Source organism: Euleptes europaea, chromosome 12, assembly GCF_029931775.1.
Source record: "Euleptes europaea isolate rEulEur1 chromosome 12, rEulEur1.hap1, whole genome shotgun sequence".
NCBI classification, from domain to species: Eukaryota; Metazoa; Chordata; class Lepidosauria; order Squamata; family Sphaerodactylidae; genus Euleptes; species Euleptes europaea.
This window is the reverse complement of record NC_079323.1, coordinates 6,722,644-6,748,226: the sequence shown is the minus strand read 5'-3', so window position 1 is coordinate 6,748,226 and position 25,583 is coordinate 6,722,644.

Sequence of the window (25,583 nt, the reverse complement as noted above, 5' to 3'; positions counted from 1 at the left end):
AAACAGAGAGGCTCATCCCATCTCCACTTTGCCTGTTGCCTGAGAGCCAGTGTGGTGTAGTGGTTAAGAGCGGCAGACTCTAATCTGGAGATCCGGGTTTGATTCCCCACTCCTCTGCATGAGCAGCGGACTCTCATCTGGTGAACTGGGTTGGTTTCCCCATTCCTTCATATGCAGCCTGCTGGGTGACCTTGGGCTAGTCTCAGTTCTCTCTGAGCTCTCTCAGCCCCACCTAACTTACAAGGTGTCTGTTGTGGGGAGAGGAAGGGAAGGAGAATGCAAGCCGGTTTGATTCTCCTTAAAAAGGTAGAGAAAGTCGGCATGTAAAAACCAACTCTTCTTATTAAGTTGGTTGTGACTTGGTGGCATGTATGTACCTAAGTTCATATGCACGTATTTTCACCTTTGCAGAAGAAGAAATCAAAGTCTCCTGTGCTGGGGTGTTTAGGCTTGATGGCCCAAAATGATCAGGGGACTAGAGGAACTGCCCTATGAGGAGCGATTAAAGTGCATAGGGCTGTTTAGCTTGGAAAGAAGGCGGTTAAGGGGGGACATGATAGAGGTCTATAAAATTATGCATGGGATGGACAGAGTGGACCGGGAGAAGCTTTTCTCCCTCTCTCTTAATACTAGAATGCGGGGTCATCTGCAGAAGCTGGAGGGTGAGGGATTCAAAACAGATAAAAGGAAATATTTCTTCACACAACTCATAGTTAAATTGTGGAACTCCCTGCCCCAGGATGTGGGGATGGCTGCCAATTTGGAAGGCTTGAAGAGGAGAGAGGACATGTTCACGGAGGAGAGGGCTATCCATGGCTACTAGTCAAAATGGACACTAGCCATGATGCATACCTATTCTCTCCAGGATCAGAGGAGCATGCCTATTATATTAGGTGCTGTGGAACACAGGCAGGATGGTCCTGCTGCAGTCGTCTTGTTTGTGGGCTTCCTAGAGGCACCTGGTTGGCCACTGTGTGAACAGACTGCTGGACTTGATGGACCTTGGTCTGATCCAGCATGACCTTTCTTATGTTCTTATGTAGATCACAATGGATAGCCGTGTTAGTCTGTCTCTAGCAGTGGAAAGGAGCAAGCATCCAGTAGCACCTTAAAGACTAACAAAATTACTGTCAGGGTAGGAGCTTTTGTGAGTCACAACTCACTTCTTCAGATAAATAGCAAGGGTACACCTTCTGCCCTTCCCAAATGCTGCATGTGCCCCTCTCCCAAACATTCCCACTGGAGCTCCACAGTCAAACTGGACATCTCTACATACTTTCAATGCCATTGATTCTTCCACTTTCTGGGAAACAAATTTATGACCTGAACATTAAGCCCACACGTGGGTATTCGGAGGTCATTCCAGCTGGGAGGGGCAGGCAGAGGCGTGCCCCCCCCACCATATGTTGGGGAGTACATTATCATTCCCGCTGAACGGTTTATATTTTCAAGGGCTTATGTCCAGAAATAAAAGTGAAGGATTGTTTTCTCAGCAGAATGTTTATCAGGGGATGTTGGGTTTTCTAAAGTTTGACCAGATCAAGGCCAGTCCAAGTGGATGGATGGTATGGAGAAAATGGACAGGGAGAAGCTTTTATCCTTCTCTCATAACACTAGAATGCAGGGTCATCTGCTGAAGCTGGAGGGGGAGAGATTCAAAACAGATAAAAGGAAGTTTTAAAAGATTCAAAACAGATAAAATGCATAGTGAAATTGTGGAACACCCTGCTTCAGCATGTGGTTATGGCTGCCAACTTGGAAGACTTCAAGAGGGGAATGGATGTGTTCATGGAGGATAGGGCTATCCATGGGTACTAGTCAAAATGGCTACTAGAGGAGCCATGCTCCTCTGATCCTGGAGAGAATAGGTAGTCATGATGCATACCTATTATCTCCAGGATCAGAGGAGCATGCCCGTTATATTAGGTGCTGTGGAACACAGGCAGGATGGTGCTGCTGCAGTCATCTTGTTTGTGGGCTTCCTAGAGGCACCTGGTTGGCCACTGAGGGAACAGACTGCTGGACTTGATGGACCTCAGTCTGATCCAGCAGGGCCTTTCTTATGTTCTTATGGATGTCACATGCTGCTTTCTATGAAAATTCTCCTACATGAGCCCTACGGAAAGGAATGTGAGCTTCCTAAGAGCAGAATAATGCCCCTGGACATTTCCCAGTTGTTTCAGGGGCTTTTGGCAGGGCTGAGTGGGACGGAATCCTTGTGAGTTGTATCGTAGTTTGGAGGAAGGCAATATTTATTACCGAGCTATCCATCTGTGTCGCTTATTATGAGGGACGAGACCTACGAAATAGAGCCGTCCTAATTTCTCACGGATGTTAGCGTCGCTCTCGTTTCCCCCAGGCAAGTCAATCTCCTTTGAATCCCACCGATAAAATAAGGCAGCTGAAAGGGATTTCTTAGCCATAACCCCCCACCCCCATCCCTTTTTCTGGGTCCCCTTTTGAATCCAAGAGGGCAGGTTCAACCAGGCCACGCAGGGAGAACAATGCCCTAGTTCTCTGTTATTAATGCCCTGCTGTTTCTTACATCTGATCCATATTCCATGAATGGGCAAGGTAGCCAACCCTGAAATTGGTTTGCAGACTTCGGGCGTAATTAAAATGTTCTGAGCACCAGCATTCCAAGTTCCCGCCACAGCTAGGATAGTCATTTTTTTAGGGAGTCGTTTGAAATAGGATGCCAAACTGGATGGACAGTTGGTCTGATCCAGCATGGTTTTTCTTATGTTCTGACTAGGGTTGTGCAAAAAAAAAAAAACACGGTAAATTTTGGGTTTGGGTTTACTGGGCCCGATTTTGTTTGGTAAACCCGGAATAAGCCAAATACCCATTCTGGTAAATTTGGGTCCATTATAGTCTATGGGGATTTCCCCCCAAAGCTCCTATGGGGGCATTTTTGAAGGTGTGTGTGTTGAGTGCCATCAAGTCGCTTCTGACTCATGGTAACCCTATGAATCAGTGTCCTCCAAAATGTCCTATCTTTGACAGCCTTGCTCAGATCTTGCAAACTGAGGGCTGTGGCTTCCTTTATTGAGTCATTTTTGAAGGTAGATTTCCCAATTTATTGAGTCATTTTTGAAGGTAGAGTTCCCAACTTTTCAGGGTAGCTTCAAGGGCTCTCCTTGCTTGAACCCTGAAGTTTGGTGGAGATTGTGTTAGCAGATCCAATTTTATGGGGTCCTGGAGGGGTCACCCCCCTCTTCCATAGAGAAGCAATTTACAATGCTTCTCTATGGAGGAAGGGGTTGATTGTTTTTATGTTCTTACTAAGGTTGTGCAAAAAAAAAATTCGGCAAATTTCAGGTTCGGGTTTATTGGGCCCGGTTTGTTTCCAGTAAACCCGGAATAAACTGAATACCCTTACCGGTAAATTTGGGTCCATTATAGTCTATGGGGATCCTCCCCCGAAGCTCCTGTGGGGGTATTTTTGCAGGTAGAGTTCCCAAATTTTCAGGGTAGCTTCAAGGGACTCTTGCATGAACCTCAAAGTTTGGTAGAGATTGTGTTAGGGGGTCTGATTTTATGGGGTCCCGAAGGGGTTGCCCACTCCTCCATAGAGAAGCAGTTTACAAGGGTCTGATTCAGTATAAGGCAGCTTCATGTGTTCATGGGCTTCTATGTGTGTGGGGGGCATTGCATGTCCCCTCTTAAGAATCATTGGTCTAAGCCTCTCTTGTCCTGAGCTACTAGGTATGGTAGCTTAAGCTGAAGAGGAGAAGACTGAGAGGGGATATGATAACCATCTTCAAGTACTTGAAGGGCTGTCATATAGAGGAGGGTGCTGAGTTGTTTTCTGTTGCCCCAGAAGGTCGGACCAGAACCAACGGGTTAAAATTAGATCAAAACAGTTTCCGTCTAGACATTAGGAAGAATTTTCTAAACGTTAGAGTGGTTCCTCAGTGGAACAGACTTCCTCGGAAGGTGGTGAGCTCTCCTTCCCTGGGGGTTTCTAACCAGAAGTTAGATGGCCATCTGTCAGCAATGCTGATTCTATGACAGGCAGATCATCAGATGGCATCTTGGCCATCTTCTGGGCATGGAGTAGGGGTCACCGGGTGTTTGTGTGGGGGAGGTAGTTTGGAATTTCCTGCATTGTACAGGGGGTTGGACTAGATGACCCTGGTGGTCCCTTCCAACTCTATGATTCTGCGATGGCCTAAAGAAATTTCTGTGACATTTCAGGGATGTAACCGCTGTGGACTTTGCTGTGAGCTTGATTTAAACAAAAAAATCAGGAGCTGAAATTTCCTATTACCTTCAACAAATTATATAGATGATAAAAAACCAGAAATATTTAATAAGTATGGCAAGAAGCTATCTGAAAAGAGAAAAAGGCCCTTCTGAAACCACCATTATTTATGTTTATTCAATGCATCTAGAAACCCCTCCTCGACAGAGTTCCCAAGGCAGCCAACAAATCAGGGCATTTGCAATCAATACAATGCAGTAGGATTTATCAGTCAAAAAGCAGCCAGACACTTAGAGTTGAGAACCAGAGAAGAAAAGCTGAAGAGGAAAATCACCACTCAATGAAAAGACCAATGGCAACGTTAAAAGAGCCCCTAAATAAAATACAGCTAAAAGTGTCCTAAAAAGCAGCATTTTTTTGTAAAGTGTTCCTGTTCTTGTTAGCTCTTCGGTATCTTCAAGTTCACCCAGTCCAATAGTGTATTCCTAAGCAGATTTATAGCCTTCTAAGACCATCGAAACCAACTGGTGTAGAACAGAGTTACTCTGCTTAGGTCTCCATTGTCATTGTTTGCCTTTTTGTTGGTTGAGAGAGAACAGAAATTTGGGCGAAACTGAAATATGCAATAGCTACTGACCAAGGCGAAACATAAGGTACCCTTTTAACTGCGTAAAATATGTCATTTATAACATATAGAATTGCACTGTTTGGCATATTTGTGGAATTTAAAGGTATAAATGACTTACAGCGCATTCCTGACTTCTGAGGACAAAAGTCCTCAGGAGGCCAGGAAGGGGCTGCTCTGGCGTTGGGGCCCTCCTTGCTGGCGTCCGGGCTACTTACGCTGCCGTAAGTGGCCCCAACGCTGGTGGGGAAACCCGGACGCCAGTCTCACAGTGCTGCCATAGCAGCACCATCCCAGGACGCCAACGAGGCCTTCTTCCGGCGTCCCACCGGCGTAAAGTCCCACACTGCATTCCAGGAGGTGTTCTGCCATCTCCGGGGGTATTCCTGGGGCAGATCGGGGGGAGGAGCTGCCTTTAGGCAGCTCCCTGTCCCCTTTTAGCCAGGCACACCAGTGGCGAGAACAGCAGTGCTGAGCCTTCTTTTTAGCAGGCATGGCCTCGTTGTTTTCTATGGGGCGAAAAGCCCCATTGAAAATTTTAAAAGCCTTTAAAAGGCTTTTTTTTTTTAGTTTTTGATGCCGGGGAAATGAGTTTGGAGGCGCCGCAGCCGCACCTCCTCCCCGCCGTCTCCTCATGCCGAAAGTTCAGGAATGCACTGTTAGTATTCTACAATCAGGGAGGGAAGGTGGCATGATATAGCCCAATCTCATCAGATCTCAGAAGCTAAGCTTGGTTGGTACTAGGAAGGGAAACCTCCAAGGAAGACTCCACAGAGGAAGGCAAAGGGAAATTGCCTCTGCTTAATCACTTGCCTTGAAAGCCCCTTGCAGGGGTTCCCGGGGGTCGACTGTGACTTGACGGCACTTTACACATACATTCTACACGGAAAATTATGACTGCCTAACTTGAGAGGGAACAGCAAAATGCTGCACCCCATACAACCTTAGCACATGTTTTTTTGTTGTCTTCTGAGAGGCAGGGGGAAAACTAAAGGCTGAAAATAACAAAAAACACATTTTGTAGTAAAGAAACAGACGTGTGTACTCGCTCGAAACCATCTCATACAGGCAACATATTTGAATGTCGAGTTAAACTTTATAAGATTGGAAACATTGCATTCTTCAAGGGTATAATCATTGTACACATCATAGCATATTAATTGTGAACAAATTTAGCTACATTTAGACAATAATTATAGCTTTGAAAATATCATATACATTTACAGTATTTACAAAAATGATCATTCTTACATTAAAAAAACCCCTTCATGTTACACATTTGGAGGGAGGAAAACCGTATCTTAAAAAACGTTTCACTTATTCCAAAAAGAAAACAATATTTTATTGAAATTTTTTCCCCAGCACTCTATCAAATTTTAAACTTTTCTGTTGCAAAAACGGAGGGAAAAGGTAATTAAAAAAACAGGATTCCGTCTCTCATATTAAGGCGAGGGTGTGTTTGTGGTTAAGTGTTGCTGTGCTTATAGATTTCTAATTTACAAATGGTGTACCGGGACTCAGTACTTTACCATGAGAAAACTCTCATCACACCGTATGAAACAATGAATGAATTAACAGAAGATTTCTCTGTTCCCAAGTGGGCACACAGAGGCTGCTCGATGCATCTCTGTGTGAGTTACTGTCCTGGGCTGGCCTCTTCACAACCAGCCCCCAGTAGGGTGGGTAATTCTGCCCCACTTCTGCAGTGTGCATGATTAGATAGTTTGATCACTTAGATGCAGCAGGATTGCTTGTTCTTGTAAGAGGGGTTACCCGTTCTGACTGTGCATGAGTCACTATTTCGGAATTGTTTCTTTCCATTCGGAATAATGCCCACATCAGTGAATCACGCAGATATAGGTTTCTCAGATGGTGGGTAATTCACACATTTTCAAATTGTAGGTTGTAAGAGTACAGAATTTCTTTTTTCGCCAGTTTTAATTCAGAAAATAAGTGTGCTTATCTTGGCAGAAAGTACCACAGGGAAATCTAAAAAACTGAGTCAGAAAAAGGAGATAATCTTTCCGCCATCACACACTTTACCCAATGGGTAGCTGACCTGTGGAACTTACCACTACAGAGTATTGTGTTGGCCTCTATCTTAGGTGGGATTTAAAAAAAGGGAATAGGACAGATTTATGGAAGATAGGTCTGTAATTTGCTCTAACCTGGATGGCTCAGGCTACCTGATATCAGATCTCAGAAGTTAAGCAGGGTCTGCCCTGGTTAGTATTTGGATGGGAGACCACCAAGGAAATCTGGTCAAAATGGATACTAGTCATGATGTATACCTATTCTCTCCAGTATCAGAGGAGCATGCCTATTCTATGAGGTGCTGTGGGACACAGGCAGGACAATGCTGCTGCAGTCGTCTTGTTTGTGGGCTTCCTGGAGGCACCTGGTTGGCCACTGTGTGAACAGACTGCTGGACTTGATGGACCTTGGTCTGCTCCAGCATGACCTTTCTTGTGTTCTTATCTGGTGATGGCTGCCAACTTGGAAGGCTTGAAGAGGGGAGTGGACATGTTCATGGAGGAGAGGGCTATCCATGGCTCCTAGTCAAAATGGATACTAGTCATGATGTATACCTAGTCTCTCCAGGATCAGAGGGGCATGCCTATTCTTCATTCATTCATTCATAGCCTTATTTATTGGCATAGTACAAAAATGGGCATGCCTATTCTATTAGGTGCTGTGGAACACAGGCAGGATAATGTTGCTGTAGTCGTCTTGTTTATGGACTTCCTAGAGGCACCTGGTTAGCCACTGTGTGAACCTGGGACCATCTGCATGCCAAGCAGATGCTCTACCACTGAGCCACGGCCCCTCCCCACTAAAGTCCGTCTCTGATGTGCAAATGCTTTTACAGATCTTCCCTGTGTCTTAAAACAATAGTGTTTGTTTGGAAAAGAAGAGACTCTGGCACATTTTGGTTATTATTAATGTATTGCTAATCAAATGGTACTGCGGGGAAGAGCTTGAGAGGAGACCGAAATGCGAGATGAAAGGCGCTAATTTGATAACGTCAGTTTGAGTTGCCTTGCATTTGTGTGACTTATGTAATTCTGTCTGATTTCCCCCAGAATTCTTTTATTCTGAACTTGGCCGTTGGGTTAATACTGGCTGTGTATGTGTGCTTTCCCCCTCTGAGCTGAGGTTTATTTTCCTTTCTTTTTTCCTTTCATTGAGGGGTTATTGCTCAAAAGGATGATGAAATATGATCTCCCGAGTATGGAAAATTAATCCACTGAAGTAAAAAACGACAGCAGTATTCCTTTGGAAATTAGGGGTATAACAGTACAATCCTATGCAGAGTTACTCTAGCCTAAGCCTATTGAAATCAATGGGCTTAGACTGGGGTAACTCTGCATAGGATTGTGCTGTGCGTCTCCTGTGTGACGAAGGGAGCTTTGACCCTCGAAAGCTCATACCCCGAAAAGCATAGAATCATAGAGTTGGAAGGGACCACCAGGGTCATCTAGTCCAACCCCCTGCACAATGCAGGAAATTCCAAACTACCTCTCCCTACACACCCCCAGTGACCCCTACTCCATGCCCAGAAGATGGCCAAGGTGCCTTCCCTCTCATGATCTGCCTATGGTCATAGAATCAGCATTGCTGACAGATGGTCATCTAGCCTCTGCTTCAAAATTTCCAGGGAAGGAGAACTCATCACCTCCCAAGGAAACCTGTTCCACTGAGGAACCTCACTAACTGTTATAAAAGCTGTTAGATTTCCAGAGCATAAGCTTCCAAGAGTCATTGTTCCCTTTGTCAGATACAAGTTGGAATGGAGATCCCTGAGTCCTTATATCCTGGTCGGAGGGATGTTGCAAAGAAGGGAGTTAGAGCCAGCATGGTGTAGTGGCTAAGAGCGGTGGTTTGGAGAAGTGGACTCTAATCTGGAGAATCGGGTTTGATTCTCCACTCCTCCACATGAGCTGTGGATGCTAATCTGGTGAACCGGGTTGATTTCCCCACTTCTGAGCATAAGGCCAGCTGGGTGACCTTGGGTTAGTCACAGTTCTCTCTTAGAGCGCTCTCAGCCCCACCTACCTCACAGGGTGTCTGTTGTGGGGGGGGGAAGGGAAGGTGATTGTAGGGCTGTTGAATTAAAAAAAATTCGGTATAGTTCGGATTCGGCCGAATTCAGCCCGTTTAGATTCGGGATATGCCGAAGTCCGAACTCCCCCACTTCGGATCCGTTCAATTCGGCGGGAATTCAAAGTTCGGAAAAAAATTCGGCCGAATAAAGCCATTAAAAACACAATTGCGTCTTTCCGCGGCTCTGGGGGGGCATTTTTGGGGTTAGAGGTCCCAAACTTTCGGCAGAGCTTCAAAGGACGTTTATTGAAAGACTCCCCAAGTTTTGTAAAGATTGGGTCAGGGGGGGCTGAGATATGGGCCCTGGAAGGGGTCCCCCCACCCTTAATGTGCATCTCTCAGCAGAGCTTGCCGCCCACGCACAAAGCTCCCAGCCCCGACAACAGCTGAGAAATTTGCAAAACAACTGCAAAACAACACAACCTTGTTAAACAACACCTTTGCAACACACAACTGAAACCTCCCCCCTCAAACCAGGGAGCGAGAGACTTGAGGGGGAACACACACCCCAGGCAGAACCGACGAAAGCCCCCTTTGGCTTCCCCCCCACCCACAAAAACTGCTCCGTCCCCACACACACACAGACTCTGCTTTCCCCCCCACACACACACATACACAGGAGAAAAATTATAGATTAAAGCCCCCAAAGGGGTCTTACTGTGGCTGTCTTCTGTTCCATCAAGAGGGGCTGAAGAGGACTTGTAATCCAAGATGATTCCAATTAGGCACGGGACGTTTTGCTCTGGAGATGCACAGGATCGGCTGATCCATTCATCCCAATAGGGAAAGGGGGAAAGGGGAAAGGGGAAAGCCCATATCTCAGGACCCCCTGACCCAATGTTCACAAAACTTGGGGGGTATCTTAAGAACACTGGTCTGAAACTCCGCTCAAAGTTTGGGATCTGCACCCCCAAAAATGCGCCCCCTGCAGCCATGGAAAGAGAAAAGGGGGGGAGGCGATATTTCTGCCCCCACTGAACCCATCTTTACAAAACTTGGGTAGTATCTTAAGAATAATTGACTGAAGCTATGCTAAAAGTTTAAGGGCTATATCCCCAAAAAAGCGCCTCCTGCAGCCACATAAATGGAAAAAGGGGGGAGGGAAAAGGGGGAGAGCCCATATCTCGAGACCCCCTGACCCAATGTTTACAAAACTTGGGGGGTATCTTAAGAACACTAGTCTGAAACTCCGCTCAAAGTTTGGGATCTGTACCCCCAAAAATGCGCCCCCTGCTCATGCCTTGGTAGTGGTGGTGGTACCCGGCTCGAATCCCCCACCTGGCATCCCTGAGTTCACAGGGTTAGCCACTCTGCATCCGATAAGGGGTCGCTTGCTGTCCGTAGAATGTGATTAACCAAGGTAGACAACAGAGCAAACCTTCCTCCCAGAAACCCCCAAACCCACAGATAATTTTTAGAGGCATTTAGATGCGAACAGATGTGGCTTTCCCCCCTCTTTCTTTTTTCCTGTCTCAGAATCAGCCACACAAGTCGATCCTCTGAAGCTGGCAGGGTGCGAGTTGAAAAAGGAAAGACGGAGAGGGAATCCAGCCCCTGTTCAAGTGTCGGTCCTTTTAGCATTCTACTTGAGTGGCTGTTCTATTGAAGCGCTCACCTCGGCTCCTCTCCATTACTTGGTACCCTGTTTGCCGTCGTCAGGCAGGGAAGTGAGGGAGATGAAAGGAGCGAAAGCAAATGGTAATCGGGGACAAGATGAAACTTTTCCTGCCTGAACCCTGGAGAGAAGAAATTATACATGCTGATTTCATCCTCCTCTTATCTGGCTGGTAAGAGCTTGCCATGGAGAGCCCCATTCAAGTTCAGTCCCAGTGAACTCTTTTGTGTGTGTATATGTGTGTGCGTGTGCTGAGGCCTTGGGTCAATGTGGAACTGTTTCTTGGGTTTGGGTGTTCATTGTTTCCCAGGTTTGTGGCCCTTGGCGGTGTTCAGGCCTCCTGAACCAGCGTGGCATGGTGGTGAAGACAGGTGGTTTGGAGTGGTGGACTCTGATCTGGAGAACGGGGTTCGATTCCCCACTCCTCCACATGAGCGGCGGAGGCTAATCTGGTGAACTGGATTTGTTTCCCCATTCCTACACACAAAGTCATCTGGGTGACCTTGGGTTAGTCACACTCTCTCCGCCCCACCTACCTCACAGGGTTCTGTTGTGGGGAGGGAAAGGGAAGGGGATTGTAAGCCAGCTTGATTCTTCCATAAGTGGTAGAGAAAGTCGCCATATAAAAACCAACTCTTCTTCCTCTTCCTCCTCCTCCTCCTCCTCCTAGCTTGGCTGTATTCTGCCCATTCAAAGTGGGGCTCTGGCCATTAAAGGTAAAGCCCCCCTCCCCCTTGTGCTTGCGCATTTGAAAGACCCACTTGGCGGAGACGCTACTGAAGGCTTGGCGAGGGAATGAGGGAATAAGGACATGCGTACCTGGGAAAACACAGCCACCTCCTCTCCAGAAAGTTGGTGAAAAGGCCTGTCATGAAACGGAGGGCAATTGAAGGCCTTGGAGTTTGACCCTGGGCCAAGAATGGGTGCCTTGAACGCCATTTCTGAAGTCTTTCCCCTTCACACAAACATCGGCTGCCTCTGGATAATAAACAGCTGGATTTTCCAGCTGTCTGAGCACAGTTCTCACTCATGCCAGTGGGATCATATGTGTCCATCCCTGTGGCAGTAGTAGCCAGAGATGTTTCTGTGGCCAAGAAGTTCCCTATGAGATGTGACTCTGTGCCCATCCTGCACATTCGGGTTCATTCTGAGCCATGGGTTGGCTGCCATGTACGCAGAAGCCTTTTCCTGTTGTTACATTTGGGTGCATCCAACTACGCACACCAGGGATGTCGAACTCAATTGTTACGAGGACTGGATATGACATAAATGTCACATGGCTGGGCTGGGCCGTGCCTCTCCAGCCCAGATTGAGAGTGGGGGGAGGGTGGCTGCCTCAGCTGGCTCTCAAGGGGCCAGATCCAGCTCTTGGGCCTTACGTTTGACACCCCTGATGTACACCAAGCCACCATTCTAGCTGTGGTCTTCTTGAGACACATGGTCACCATTTTGCTTCAGTTAGGCACCACAAGCATTTTCTGCTTCACTATATCCTAAACCAGTGGTTCCCAAAGTGGGCAGTATCACCCCCTGGGATGCGGTGGGATTACCTAGGGGGACACTCAGAGGCAAGGGGGCAGCAGGGGAACCCTAGAGGTGGGCCTCTTCAACTGTGTTGTTGGATAGGGTAGGGGGCTCTGGGGTTGAGTTTGTGGAACCAAGGGGGTGGTTGCCCAAAATGTTTGGGAACCACTGTCCTAAGCAGAATGCATCTCGTATGTGTGGTTGAATTCCCTCCAAATGTCAACGGATGGAAATTTATTTATTTACTTATGAACACATGTAGCTGCCTTATACTGAATCAGACCCTTGGTCCATCAAAGTCAGTATTGTCTACTCAGACTGGCAGATGCTCTCCAGGGTCTCAGGCAGAGGTCCTTAACACCACCTACTCGCCTGGTCCCTTTAACTGGAGATGCTAGGGATTGAACCTGGGACCTTCTGCGTGCCATACAGATGCTCTACCACTGAGCCGTGGCCCCTCCCTTCACTGATGCCTCACCTTGCTCCTAATGGCAACCCAGAGCAGCATACATCATTCTCCTCTCCTCCATTTTATCTGCACAACGTCACTCAGCGAGCTTCCATGGCAGAATGGAGATTCCAACCTCCCAGATCTCACTCCTGACACTCTAAACATTATACTGCACTGGTGCTAGAAAAGGTGTATACACCTGTATAACCAGGTCTGACGTTCTCAACAATATACCACGCTAGCATTGCCCATTTCAGTTAGGCTCCTGTTTGAACCAATAAATGTTTGGTAGCTGGTTCAGCACACTCCTGTGAAGTAGTTCATTGCTGGTTCAGATGGGGAAAAGTTAAACATTATTCATATTGCAGTTGTGACTTGCATAGTGGAGAGGGAAGGGGAACGAGTCTGATTTGTTATAATTAAATATCAGCCATAACTCACATCCCCTTACAAAATATGCGTGAAATTAAAAGAAATCTAGAGCGCTTAAAAGTTTATTTGTACTACATTTTAATTTGAACTGTTTAATTACGATGGATTGCACTCTTAACCCCTAAAGCATTATGCCTTTATCCTATCTGCTGATTAAGAGAGTAGAGAGCAGAAGCCCGTAGACCGAACATATGTGGAAATAGTTCAAGACGTTATTTCACAGACGCATGATTCATTCTAGGAGGGGGCCAGTGAGCGTACCACGACATTAGGTCTTTTTGTTGAACCGTTATTACAAATGGAAGACCTGAATTTTATCTTGGGCTGTACTCAGATGTCACGACAAACCGTGGTTTATCATTACAGGAGCGAGTTTTGGAATTCTGCGGGCTCGGATGCTGCCCTGACTCCCGTTGTGGGAACTGAAGACTTCTGCATTCCCAAAGAAACCACAGCTTGTTGTTTCGTACAAACTGAACACAATCAACTTTGCTTGGTTTCTTGCTCGAAGACCTAGATTCAAACTGGGATGATACTGTGGTTTGCAATTCTGGTTTGTGAGCACGAAAACAAGGCCCCACTCATCTGTTTGTCTCACTTGGACAAAACAAAACTGATGGTTTGTTTAGAGTGTGGAAGTTTTCAGTTTTTAAGCCATGGGGGTGGAGAAGGGGGATACCCAAGTCTGAGGATTTCTACGACTCATTCCCATAGCAGTCAGAGAACCAGCGTGATATAGTGGTTTGAGCGTCAGGCAAGAAACTGGTAGACCTAAGTTTGCACGCCCACTCTGCCATAAAAGTTTGTTGGGTGACCTTGAGCCTGTCACATACCTTAATCCGAAACTATCTCGTTGTTATGAATATCAAATGGTGGATGGGAGAACGATGTTGTAAGCTCCTTCTCTCCATTGGGGAGAAAAGTGGTGTAAGAACATCTAAATAAATAAACCATGGTTTGTTTCAGGTGGGCAGCCATGTTAGTCTGCAGTAGAAGAGCAAGATTTGAGACTAGTAACTCCTTAGAGACTAACAAGAATTGGGGGGGGGGTATAAGCTTTTGAGAGCAAAATTTCCCTCCATCAGAGCTTTGACTCTCAAAAGTTTATACTCTGGAAATCTTATTGGTCTTTAAGGTGCTACGGGACTCAAACTGAGGTTTATCTGAATGCAAACTGTGAGTTGTGTGCCTGTTCATCAACGTCTTGCTTGTAAGGATTTGGGTTCCTTTCTGATTCATGGAGGTACAGGGATTGATTTGGGATCTTTTTTACTCTCTGGGCAGACTACTCAGAGATCTCAGGGCCCCAGCATTTGCCTCCCAGTGATGACCGCTGGCCCCAGAAGTTGCGTAGCCTTGGTGCCGGGAGGTTCATGTCCATAGGTGTCAATCACAAAGAAGTGTAAAGGATTTCTCCTGCGATTCATTCCATGTCTTTGTTCAGTAAGCCAGGGCACATATTGAAAACGTTAATCTTGATCTTTATACCTTCTCGCCTTGACTCCGGTCTCTGGAGTGCAGGTATTGTTGTGATTCTGTGGCCTTTCCTTCCCACCTTTGCTCTTGGCTGCTATATGGTGACAGGGGGGGAAATAGCTGTAAATAGATCCCCAAGTATGGTAATAGCCCTATTAACATATGAATGCCAGCGACCTTTCTGTTCCTTGAGAGCAGTTCCCATCTTTCAACCAACCTAATGTGAAGAGAGGCAGCTGATTTTTTTAGACACTGAGAAGTCCTGATGTATTTGGAAACGCAGCAATTACTCATATATAAATGCCTCGCTCAGACCCATTCGCTCTATCAAAGTTTTCAGAGGCAGATGAGATTATTTACAGCCCATGAATTTGAAGGGGGAAATATTCCGACAGTGACTTTTTTTTTTTTTTGCAAAAGACCAAGTGGAGGGGAAGGGGGAATGGAAGCCGAACCTTCATCTACCAGCTTCTTAAAGGGACAGTGAAACTTTTAAGACCTGTGTGTGGGTCAGATCCAGCCCCTTGAGGGCTCTTATCCAGCCCACGAGGCAGCCACCCCCTCCACTCTCAGTGTCTCAGCCCCCACCAAGTGACATTTATAGCATATCCATCCCTCGTAACAAATGAGTTCGACACCCCTGTTACGGAACATTTCACTGCGGGCGAGGCAGGCAAATTTCCTGGTGAATTTTGCCAAGGGAAGTGGAAACCTAGCCCTTTATCTCCATCAACGTTTCTGCTTTCCCTCATTCTGATGTTGTATGTTCGGGACACTTTTCTACGAGAGAAGATATGTGACTTCTGTGCTGGAATCACTGTTGCACAGTCCGTGCATATTATTATCTGTAGTTGGTTTAATTGCATGTTGCATTTCCTATCCAAAAGCAGAGGTGAATTCTGCCGAGGGATGTGAATTTCCTGGTGAATTCCTGGTGAATTCTGTCGAGGGATGTGGAAACCTGGCCCTTTATCTCCATCGACGTTTCTGCCTTCCCACATTCTGATGTTGTATGTCCAGGACACTTATCTACGAGAGCAGCTCTATGATGTCTGAATCGGAATCACTGTTGCACAGTGCATGCATCTTATTATCTGCAATTGGTTTAATTGCACGTTGCATTTTCTATCCAAAAGCACAGGCATTGCTATAAGCAGTACAATACGTACAGTACGCTAACTGGATTAATTGTTCGATAATGAATTCATGGAGGGGAGGGGCCATGGCTCAGTAGTAGAGCATCTGCTTGGCATGCAGAAGGTCCCAGGTTCAATCCCTGGCATCTCCAGTTAAAGGGACCAGGCAAGTAAGTGATGTGAACGACCCCTGCCTGAGACACTGGAGAGCCGCTGCCAGCCAGAGTAGACAATACTGACTTTGATGGACCAGGGGTCTGATTCAGTATAAGGCAGCTTCACGTGTTCATGTGGGTGAGTCACTGCTTTTTATTCTTGTAGATTTGACAGCTGTATTCTCACATTTGCATCCTAGTTGGAGTAGTTATCTGCAGTAATAAGGATATATTCAATTGTGAATGTGCCTCTCGGTGAGCTGCAGAGTGAGAACCACTGGGCTAGAAGGTAGAAAATGGCATAATTTATTATACCAGTATTTTTAAATTCAGATCTTATCTACTAACAGCATTGGGGGGGGGGGGAGAACCACAGGCAGCTATAATTTTCACCACGCCCCGAGTTAACCACCCTGTGCCCCTGTTCCCAACTGCAGCTTTCTGTGGCCAATACCAATTTCTGCGCATGCGATATACACACTCAGCCTTGCTTGGGAGGCAATTTTGCCGTATCAATGATTAATAGCAACATCCAGCAAGCGCTTTCTTCCTTCTGGCAGATTGATTTTCCCCAGGCTGTTGTCATTTGGTTTCTACCATTTGCTTAAAAAAAGAAGAAGAACGAATGAAAGAAGCTCTCTTTGAGTCGGCGCATCCCAAACAAATTTGGATGCGTGTATGGGAAATAAAAAATGGCCTTCCTCGGTCCCCATTGCTTATCCCGACTGTGCGAGCTTGTCAGCCTCCCCTCTTCCGAAAAGTGCCAGCCAATTTATAATTATGTTGTTTGTCAAGGATGTTTGTTCACATCTGTCTGTCGGCAATTTTTATAAATCAATTAGCCTGCGACAGATAACGCTGTAGTTTTCCCGGGTTCCCACAGATGTCGCTTAGTCACCAGCCAGGATTTTTTTTTCCTCGCCTCTACTCCCCCACCCCAATTTTAAAGAAATCCACTAGCCCTAGTTGTTGGCTGACTCACACATGTGTGCGAAAGCTAATTAAAACATTTTAAACATGCTCTCTCTTGTGCGTATGTATCAACGCGCTCCTAGTTTCCTGGCAACCCGTTGGAGAGTGCAGTAGAGAGCTGTGCACCTGTTTGAAAATAGGGTATAGTACCTTTCTCCATATGTTCTGTTTTTCAAATGCAGAGGATAGCCCTGAGTTAGCGGTACCAGCTGATGGTGTCAACCATAGCTTTAAGGTCTAATTCACTTCCAACATGATATATATGCCATCATTTGCTGACACTGTCCTTCTGCTGTCTACAAAGGTCAGACAGATCAGGGAAAGAGGACATAATTCTATCAATATTTCGAGAGCCAGCGTGGTGTAGTGGTTAGGAGCGGCGGACTCTAATCTGGAGAAGCAGGTTTGACTCCCCACTCCTCCACATGAGTGGTGGACTCAAATCTGGAGAACCGGGTTCGATTCCCCACTCCTCCACATGAAGCTTGCTGGGTGACCTTGGGCCAGTCACAATTCTCTCTGAACTCTCTCAGCCCATGCAGAGGCAGGCAGTGGCCGACCACCTCTGAAGATCTCTTGCCTTGAAAACCCCACGGGGTCGCCATAAGTCAGCTGTGATTTGACGCAGCACTTTACACACACACATCTACATTTCACATTTTTTATCCCATTCTTTCTCCAGGTTTAGTGGTTGAGAGCGGTGGTTTGGAGCGGTAGACTTTAATCTGGTGAACTGGGTTGGTTTCCCCACTCCTCCACATGAAGCCAGATGGGTGACCTTGGGCTAGTCACAGTTCTCTTAGAGCTCTCTCAGCCCCACCTACCTCACAGGGTGTCTGTTGTGGGGAGGGGAAGGGAAGATGCTTGCAAGCCGGTTTGATTCTTCCCTAAGTGATAGAGAAAGTCGGCATATAGAAACCAACTTTCTTTCTTTCTTTCTCCTCCTCCTCCTCCTTCTCCCCTCCCTTGCTTTAGACTCACACCAGCCCTGTGAGGTAGGCTAGTCTGACACAACTGAAATGGCAACATTCAAAAACTATGGGGAGATCAGTTCCATCTTCAAAAGCGTTCTGCTTCTTACCCAAAAGTCAACATTATTCAACCATGAGACTTCGAAAGGAGGCTGTCAAACATTGCTGTTGTAAATGTGCACTGAGCTTTGCAGCCTGAATGGTTGGTATTTCATTATCGATTGCCCTGTTGGCAGTTTCTCCTCTATGCCCATATGCATGCTTGCGTGTGCGCGCACATATCAGTTGAAATGGAATCCCGTAAATTGGGGATGAACTGGACCTTATATTGAGGGTGGATTCAGGAACTAATCTGGACCTGAGCTGCCTGAATGACTACTTCTTTGTATCCCCCCGAGCAGCTATTTCCTTGCATCATCCTCTTCGATGAGAATGTGGTCCTCGCACCTGCTGTATGACCCTCAGGTTGTGCGAATAAGCCTTCCGTTGGGGAGGGGCTGTGGCTCAGTGGTAGAGCATCCGCTTGGCAGGCAGAAGGTCCCAGATTCAATCCCCGGCATCTCCAGTTAAAGAGACTAGGCAAGTAGGTGATGTGAAAGACCCCTGCCTGAGACCCTGGATAGCTGCTGCCGGTCTGAGTAGACAAGACTGACTTTGATGGACCAAGGGTCTGATTCAGTATAAGGCAGCTTCATGTGTGTCCATTGCCTTTTCCAAAACTAGAGCGAGGACTCACAGTGCAATCCTGAACAGAGCTGCAGCCTTCTGCGTCCATTGAAGTCAGTTGGTTTAGAAGGGTGTAACTGCCCGTCTGAACATCAAGAAGATAAAAGTAATGACTACAGGAGAATTACTCAACTTTAAGGGTGACAATGAGGAAATCAAAATTGTTCAAGACTTTCTATTCCTTGGCTCTGTCATCAACCAAAAGGGAGACTGCAGCCAAGAAAGCAGAAGGAGATTGAGACTGGGAAGGGCAGCCATGAAGCAGCTAGAAAAGATTCTTAAGTGTAAGGATGTGTCACTGGCCACCAAGATGAAATTAATTCATGCCATCATATTCCCGATAACTATGTATGGGTGTGAAAGCTGGACAGTGAAGAAAGCTGATAGGAAGAAAGTAGATTCCTTTGAAATGTGGTGTTGGAGGAGAGGGTTATGGATACCGTGGACTGCAAAAAAACAACAACCCCAAATCAGTGGGTTATAGATCAAATCAAGCCTGAACTGACCCTAGAAGCTAAAATGACTAAACTGAGGCTGTCGTACTTTGGTCACATTATGAGAAGATAAGAGTCACTGGAGAAGACAATAATGCTAGGAAAAGTTGAGGGTAGCAGGAAAAGAGGAAGACTCAACATGAGATGGATTGACTCTATAAAGGAAGCCACAGCCCTCAATTTGCATGACCTGAGCAAGGCTGTTCAAGATAGGATGCTTTGGAGGACATTGATTCATAGGGTCGCCATGAGTCGGAAGCGACTTGACGGCACTTCACATGCACAACTCTGCCCAGGGTGGCATTGCTAAGCACCTTTGCATGCTGCAGGCTATCTATTGCCCCTCTCACTTTAGTTACCCTTTTCTGTACTGTTTTGGGTGCTGCTTCTCAAGGGAGGGGGAACTAGAACACACCCTCAGTCCTCAAAATGTGAATCCATGGTGGACTTACATAATGGTTTGTGTTGCAGGCTCTCTTTTAATAGAATGACGAAAGAGTTCATCTTTTGAAATACCTTGCGGTGATAAAGCCTTTCCTTTAAAGAGGGAGAGGGAGAAAAATAAATGCATTCATTTAGAATGGCAAGATTATAAGTAATTAAGTTGGGCTGGGCTCTCGTTAGGCTAAAATTGATATGTGCGAACACACATAAATCAGCACTTAAATAGGCTCAAGGCAAATAGCTGCCATTAAAAGGGGGGAAATCTACTGGCGTAAAGATGTTTTTCATGCGTTTGGGGTGGAGTGGACACTTTTGAAAAATGCTGAGAGATCCTAAGGTTTGGATAATGAAGAAATATTCAACTCACCCCTAGAGTTTGGTTGGTGAAGGGGTCAGGGGTGGTTTTGAGCATGGAAGCAACTCAGAAGTGTTGCTTAGCTGTCATATTGTTAGGGCTGCCAGTGAAGTAATAGGCAATCAGAGAGATTCTTGCTGGGGTCCCTTGCAACATTTCAGGAATGCACTGAGAGCCAGCATGGTGTAGTGGTTAAGAGTGGTGGTTTGGAGCTGTGGACTCTGATCTGGAGAACCGGGTTTCATTCCCCACTCCTCCGCATGAGCGGCGGAGGCTAATCTGGTGAACTGGGTCGGTTTCCCCACTCATACGCATAAAGCCAGCTTGGTGACCTTGTGCTAGTCTCAGCTCTTTTAGAGCTCTCTCAGTCCCACCTACCTCACAGGGTGTCTGTTGTGGGGAGGGGAAGGAATGGTGATTGTAAGCCGGTTTTATTCTTCATTAAGTGGTAGAGAAAGTTGGCATATAAAAACCAACTACTACTCCTCTTCCTCCTCCTCCTCCTCCTCCTCCTTCGATTGGGCATACAAGCTAACAAACACCTGGGACAGAATGGTAGGCTAGTCAGTAGCAATAAGAACAGGCCTTTGAAAAGCTGCTGATGCCACGAAAGTTGTAATTGCCCGACTGATAAATGAACCCAAGTGGCTGGTAATGCTTGGTTCGTTTACAAAGTGGAAGCTCCAATGTTCAGCTCCGAATACAAACAGACTTCTATTCATGTTTGAGTTCGGAAGACCAGGGCTTACCATTCCTTCATTGCTTCTAGGAAGCCTGGGATACAGATTTCTAGACATTTCCTGCCCACTGAGCCAGCAAACATTTGGAACTTCATTTCCCTGGCATCCCGGTAGCAGTGGATGCCCCAGCGAACATGCTCAGGAGCATCCCTTTCTGCCAGTCCTCCTAGGATATGTAGTTCTGAAGCCTTCGGAGTTTAATATATTGGGCCAGAAGGTATTTGGAATCCCAGGATGACAAAGAGCAATGGAGGAGTGTCCCAACCTCTTATTTATTTAGGGTTGCCAACCTCCATGTACTAGCTGAAGATCTCCAGCTATTACAACTGATCTCCACCTGATGGAGATCAGTTCCCCTGGAGAAAATGGCTGCTTTGGCAATTGGACTCTATGGCATTGAAGTCCCTCCCCTTCCCAAACCCTGCCCTCCTTAGGCTCTGCCCCAAAAGCCTCCGCCGGTGGCAAAGAGGGACCTGGCAACCCTATATTTATTTTATTATTTCAACTTACTACCCTGCTCTAAGAGCCCTGTGGCACAGAGTGGTAAACTGCAGTACTGCAGTCCAAGCTCTGCTCACGACCTGAGTTCGATCCCAACGTAAGTTGGTTTCAGGTAGCCTGCTCAAGGTTGACTCAGCCTTCCATCCTTCCAAGGTCGGTAAAATGAGTACCGAGCTTGCTGGGGGTAATGGGAAGACGACTGGGGAAGGCACTGGCAAACCACCCCATAAACAAAGTCTGCCTAGAAAATGTCGGGATATGACGTCACCCCATGGGTCAAGAATGACCCGGTGCTTGCACAGGGGACTACCTTTACCTTTACTTTTTACCCTGACTCTTCTGCCAGTGAGCCTCTGAATGGCTGCTGTTTGACCCGGCCAAGCTTTGGGGGAGTTCCTTATGGGTTTGGGGCAGGGAAGGGGCCAAACCCCTCTGTCCTTCTGATGACATAATTGGGACTGAGATGAGGTGTCAGTTTGAAACGAGGCTCTCGTAAATTAGAAGATCATCGCCCCCTGATCTGAAAGAAGCCGAAAATTCGCTCGGTTGAAACAAAGTCAACGGAGCCAGGAAGACTTCACTTGTCGCTTCGGTAGACAGGCGTGCTGGATAGTCTGTCAAGACAGAAGGATAGCCTGATAATAGTGTCTGCCACCAACAAGACGATGCTGAGAGAGAGCAGCAGATTTGGGAGCTTTATTTTTTATTTTTACTTATTTATCTTCGGACTTGTAGTCCGCTCTCTATCCCCAGCCAAAGCCAGGCTCAGAGTGGTTTACATCAAGTAAAACAACACGTACAATAAAATACAGTAGTCCTGGGTTGGGGTTGGTTCTCTGATTAGGATCTGGGAGTTGGGGGTTCAAATCCTTACTCTACCGTGAATCGTGCTTGATAATCCTGCGCCAGTCACTGCCCCGCGGCTTAATTTACCTCAGAGGTTTGGTGTGGAGGTAAAATGGGAAGCAGAGAACCATGCGCACCCCCTTAATATCCTTGGAAGAACCCCAGGACAAAAATGTAATAAATCAGTGATCCCCAGTGTGGTGCCCCCCAGTGTGTTTTCTGGTACCCGCTAGCTTCATCCCCCAAACATCTCTTCCCTAAAACAAAAAGCCCATCTTGGCGTTTCAGCTCCTCTTCAGACCAAGGGGAACTTCAGAAGAGGTTGGGTACCCAAGGTTGGGTGGAAGGAAGGAAGGAAGGAAGGAAGGAAATAAATAAATAAATAAATAAATAAATATTTATATATACACACACACACACACACACACACACACGTGTGTGTATGTATAAATACTGAAAATATAATTTATTAGAAGCGCTATGTAAAGGTTAAAATTATTTAAAAGCTTTACTAGGTTGATACTTGCACACATAGTATATGAGAGACATATACTAACCAGTATTACAACTAGAACCTATCTGACCAGATGTTTAAGTAATTGGGAATAGATTTTACAACCCATGCACATACCTGGTTGGGTTTGAACTGTTTGTATATGTATTTATTAATTTATTTCTGTAAATATGTGCAGTCTTAACAAGGGTTTTAATTAACCACTGATGAAGGCCCTATAGGCCGAAACGCGTTTGGTATGTGGTTACAGTTATCAGCCTCAGGAAATGCCATTGTGCTATTTTAATGCTTTTAAATAATTTTAACCTTTACATGTGTGTGTGTAAAGTGCTGACTTATGGCGACCCCTTTTGAGGTTTTCATGGCAAGAGACTAACAGAGGTGGTTTGCCAGTGCCTTCCTCTGCACAGCAACCCTGGTATTCCTTGGTGGTCTCCCATCCAAATACTAACCAGGGCTGATCCTGCTTAGCTTCTGAGATCTGACAAGATCAGGCTAGCCTGGGCCATCCAGGTCAGGGCTTTACATAGCGCTTCTAATAAATTATATTTTCAGTATTTATACATAGATTTTTTTTTCTTTCCACCCAACCTTGGGTACCCAGCTTCTGTTTTTAGCTTGGGTTTTATTCCCCTCTTCTTTCTTCCACTCCGAACTTCAGAAGAGCCCATGAGGCATCACTTGGTGTCTTTAGGAAACACTCCAGAAAAAGCTGCCTCCGTTGTAGGAGGAATCTGCCACCATTTTTTGGAACCTCCCGATATGTTTTGATTGGTCTCTCGTGGTGCCCATTTTCTGAAGACTTCCACTATACTTTCTACAGATTGTAAAAGGGCCCATAGGCTTGATGTGGGAACTTCAGTAATAGACAGATTCCCAAGGCTAGGAGGAATTTGGGATGTGGTGATAGTGTCTGGTCTTGAACTACCTCCCCTTCTTCCCGCTTCTGACCTGTGGTGCCACAGGGAGCCGAGAAGGTGCAGAACAGATCAGCCAAAACGATCAGCGGGCAAAATCTACTGTCCTATGAGGAGGGGCTGAAACGCTTGGGGGTTCACCTTAGAAAGAAGACGGTTAAGGGGAGACACGATAGAGGCCTATAAAATTATGCATAGTATGGGGAGAGTGGACAGGGAGAAGCTTTTCTCTCTCATAGTACTAGAACGTGGGGTCATCTACTGAAGCTGGAGGGTGAGAGATTCAAAACATATCAAAGGAAGTATTTCTTCACATGACGAATAGTTAAATTGTGGAACTCCCTGCCCCAGGATGTGATGATGGCTGCCAACTTGGAAGGCTTGAAGAGGGGAGTGGACATCTTCATGGAGGAGAGGGCTATCCAAGGCTGCTAGTCAAAATGGATACTAGTCACGATGCATACCTATTCTCTCCGGTATCACAGGAGCGTCCCTGTTATATGAGGTGCTGTGGAGCACAGGTAGGATAATGCTGCTGCAGTCGTCTTGTTTGTGGGCTTCCTGGAGGCACCTGGTTGGCCACTGTGTGAACAGACTTCTGGACTTGATGGGCCTTGGTCTGATCCAGCAGGGCTTTTCTTATGTTCTTTTGAGAATAGGGCTATCTATGGCTACTAGTAGTCAAAACGAATACTAGTCATGAACCATGCCTATTCTCTCCAAGATCAGAGGAGCATGCCAATATTAGGCATGCCTATAATAGGTGGTGTGGAACTCAGGCAGGATGGTGCTGCTGCAGACGTCTTGCTTGTGGGCCTCCAAGAGGCACCTGGTTGGCCACTGTGTGAACAGACAGCTGGACTTGATGGAACTTGGTCTGATCCAGCATGGCCTTTCTTATGTTCTTAAACCCAGGTGTGAACCCAGGCCTTCCCACCTCCAGACACACTGTGCTGACGCTGCTGCTTCAGTGGTAAAATTCTGTGGGCTAGCCTTATTTGGAGCTCCGAGAACCAAATAACAGAGGGAAGAACAGGAGGAAGGGGGGGAAAAAACATCACTCTCCACCGCCTGGAATTCCATTAACATTAGCCTGATGCATTGGAAGCGCACTGCAGTTAGAGAAGTAATTACAATAAACAGAACCCATTTGGAATCCGCAATCAAATGTGAATGTGGGGGAGGGAGGGAGACTTACATGCAAGAAGCACATTGGGATTATTGCTCGGAAGGTAGGAGAGACACGGGCAGCCCGTAGCTTGCAGGCGAACCCTCCTGATAACGGGGCTTCGTTTGAGCTAAATTATTCATTTCAGAAATGTGTTCATTTGCGCAATGTATGCTTCGCGTTCTCCAGTTCGGTTTAAGGCAGTCATGGAATCATAGAGTTGGAAGTCACCAACAGGGGCATCTAATCCAACCCCCTGCATAATGCCGATAATTCACCATTACCTCCCCCACACACCCCCAGAGACCCCTACTCCATGCCCAGAAGAAGGCCAAGATGCCCTCCCTCTCATCATCTGCCTAAGGTCATAGAATAAGCATTGCTGACAGATGGCCATCTAACCTCTGCTTAAAAACCTCCAGGGAAGGAGAGCCCACCACCTCCCGAGGAAGCCTGTTCCTCTGAGGAACTGCTCTAACGGTTAGAAAATTCTTCCTAATGTCTAGACGGAAACTCTTTTGATTTATTTTCAACCCGTTGGTTCTGGTCCGACCTTCTGGGGCAACAGAAAACAACTCGGCACCCTCCTCTATATGGCAGCCCTTCAAGTACTTGAAGACAGTTATCATATCCCCTCTCAGTCTTCTCCTTTCCAGGCTAAACATACCCAGCTCCTTCAACCTTTCCTCATAGGACTTGGTCTCCAGACCCCTCACCATCTTTGTTGCCCTCCCCTGGACACAGTCCAGCTTGTGAACATCCTTCTTAAATTGCGGTGCCCAAAATTGAACACAGTACTCTAGGTGAGGTCTAACCAGGCAGACTAAAGCGATACTCCGTTAGAGGGCCCCAAAGATCGAGAGCCTGGCTAGTGAAGATGAAACTCCTTTGGCAGCATTAACCAAGGACCCTTACTGCATGGAGGCACCCTGTGCGACATCTATAATGCGCAGGTGGATTTTGCTCTGCATTAGCCAGTTCCATCACAGCCCCTGCATGGTCTTCTGGGACAACATGCAGGCAGTGTGTGCCTGAACCAGAGCATCACGAGAGGCAGTGTGGTGTATTGGTTGGAGCCTCCTTTCATTTGAGGAAAGAGTGTGGGACTTTTCAGTTTAGAAGAAAGGCAGCTGACCTTGATAGAGGTTTATGAAACTGTGCATGTGGTGGACAAATTGGACAAAGAGAACTTCTCATACACATGAAGCCT